The 2,706-nt window shown below is 34.6% G+C and overlaps 1 pseudogene; it reads left to right on the top strand.

The window, feature by feature from the left end:
* Nucleotides 1-561: 561 nt before the first annotated feature.
* Nucleotides 562-1,943, top strand: LOC123228751 (annotated as a pseudogene).
* The last annotated feature ends 763 nt before the right edge of the window (nt 1,944-2,706 follow it).

Here is a 2,706-nt window from a genome sequence, read left to right as displayed (position 1 = left end):
TTTGCTTATAGTAAACTACAATACATTGATGTCGTATTCAATGAATCAAATTCACAAGCAAAATTGTACTAGATAGTCGAAAATGAGCTACACAATTACTATTAGGAATAGAAAAGTAGAGGCTCAATTGTCCTCCATATGTTAATAGAATCAGCATTTGTAAATCTTCCTATTTTTTAAATAGCTTGCTTTTCTTACAGTGTCAGCAACAATCAGCCTTATTTGTATAAGGAAGTTCCTCTAACTTACTAGTGGCCACTGTATTAAGTTACTCGCAGAATCATGGTAAATAAACACAGGCCAATAATTTTATTTAAAGGAAAACTAGTGGAGATAGAGTGCCATCGAGAATCTATAAATGCCTCTTAAAATCAATATAGCTACCATAAACAAAGTGAAGCACACTAATTTATTATTAAAGTTCAGTTCATCAAGCTAGCTATATATAATTACAGGCTCTCATGGATTCCGTTTTATACTCTTAACAAGTATTTTCTATCTTGATTGCGCTTATATTGTCAAAAAAATATTTGTGCAATAAATGAAGCGATTTTCAATGTAATGGATTTCGGTGCCATAGCAAATGGGAAGAGTGATGACAGCAAGGTCAGTATAGTTTATATTAACTCTTTCCTTTTTCCCTTTTCTTTGAATGTGCTTGAGTACTTATTGTACTGGGCTTGGCAGAACTCATATTTAGAGACAATATCACTGTCTTTTTCATATATGCATTATCAAAACTTATGTTGAGTCTCAGGCTTTTACTGTTGCTTGGAAAAAAGCTTGTGATTGGAATGGCAAAAGCAAGGTATTTGTCCCACCAGGGAAATACTTGATCAGTTCAGTGGTGTTTGAAGGTCCATGCAAAGGTCCAATTTATTTTGCTGTGAAGGGATTTGTGAAGGCTCCTGCTGACCTTTCAACATTGTTGATAAGAAAATATGGATTGGCTTTCGATACCTCAACAACTTTACCCTCGCTGGAGGTGGAATTTTCCATGGCCAAGGACAAACCGCATGGAAACAAAATGACTGCCACAAAAACTCCAAGTGCGAGCTTCCAATGTTGAGTTACATTATATGCCTTGCATATCCCCTTTTAATACTTAAAACACTAGATTTTTTCAACGACTGAACAATTGAAGAAATAAAATCTATTAATAGCAAGAAAGTTCATATCAACGTTTTCGCCTGCTACAACTTGAACCTAAAATCTATCGAGATCTCAGCACCTGGGGATAATCCCAACACTGATGGAATTCACATCGGGTCATCAACTGAGATTAAGATTTATGATTCATTGATAGGAACTGGTGATGATTGTGTCTTACTCAGTCCCGAAAGTGAAAACATTCTTGTCTCCAATGTCTTATGTGGACCAGGACATGGTATTAGTGTTGGTAATGTTGGTAGTTTTGGAAGGACTCCCAATAAGAAATTACTGGTTTGACAGTGAGAAACTGCACCTTCACAGGCACCGACAATGGTGTAAGAATCAAGACATGGCCCGACTCTTATGAGGGTGTACTTTCCAATTTCACATTTGAAGACATTGTCATGAATAATGTCCAAAACCCCATTGTTATTGGTCAGGAATATTACCCATATAATGCTTGTAACAAGAAGGTATATGAACACAATACTAGTCGTTCACGGTTGATTTCTCAAGTAGTAATGCGACTAAACTAATTTTTCGCTTATCAATTTGTATAGGTTCCCTGAAAGGTGAAGACCAGCAACGTGAAATACAACAACATTTGCGGCACTTCCTCCGCCAAAGTTGCAGTTAATCTTCTGTGTAGCAGATTGAATCCGTGCAAAAATGTGGAGATTGGTGATATCAACTTGGTTTTCAATGGCACTGAAGCGGGTCCAACAACGTCTTCTTGTTTAAACGTTGAGCCAATCCTCAAAGGAAGACATATTCCAATTACTTGTGTCTAGGTCTTTTAATCCACAATAATCGTTTGAGGCATTTAGGTGATTCATTCTTATGTATGTTCAACTTCATCAAATCATACATTTAATCCAAAGCCCAACCTTATTTTTTTCTTCTACTTTTTTAATTTTTCAATTCTAAAATGCGTGGAACTTGATGAAGTTTTTTCTTTTTTAAAGCATATTGAGTGGAACTATTTAGGAACATATTTTACCTAACAATAAGCTAAGTTAAATCAAACTATTTCACGGGGGGAAATCTAGACTATTCTATGCACCCGCGGTGTTAGGTTTTTAATAACCTAACATATCTAATCTTCTACCCTCTTTGTGCCACGACATTGCTCTTCAAATTCCAAGGCATAACTTACTATGTCTTTTCAGTGTCTCCACATCACATTCTTGGATGTGGAGACATTGAATCCTCTTTCTTGAATATAAGAATCTATTATTTGAAATATGAAAACCGCTTTGTTTTAACTCCAATTCTTAATATGTTTGATTTTCATAGTCACAAAATCTCTTCCATAATATCATTTTCAAACATCCGAGACATGATAATACACAAAATTTACCCATTATTTTGTTGAAAAACACATTTATAGCACAATTAATTCTAATCACTCAAATCAAACCTAATATTTCACAATAAATTCTGAAAAACACTATGGATAAGTGCATTTTCAAGAACTTATCAACAGTTAAAAAAGAAAAAAAAATTATTTAAGAAGATAAAAAGTTGTTCATTTTTAGATCCCAATAGCAACAA

Source organism: Mangifera indica, chromosome 11 (genome assembly GCF_011075055.1).
Source record: "Mangifera indica cultivar Alphonso chromosome 11, CATAS_Mindica_2.1, whole genome shotgun sequence".
NCBI classification, from domain to species: domain Eukaryota; kingdom Viridiplantae; phylum Streptophyta; class Magnoliopsida; order Sapindales; family Anacardiaceae; genus Mangifera; species Mangifera indica.
Note: the sequence above shows the minus strand (reverse complement) of the source record. Positions and strands in the feature narration are given on the sequence as shown.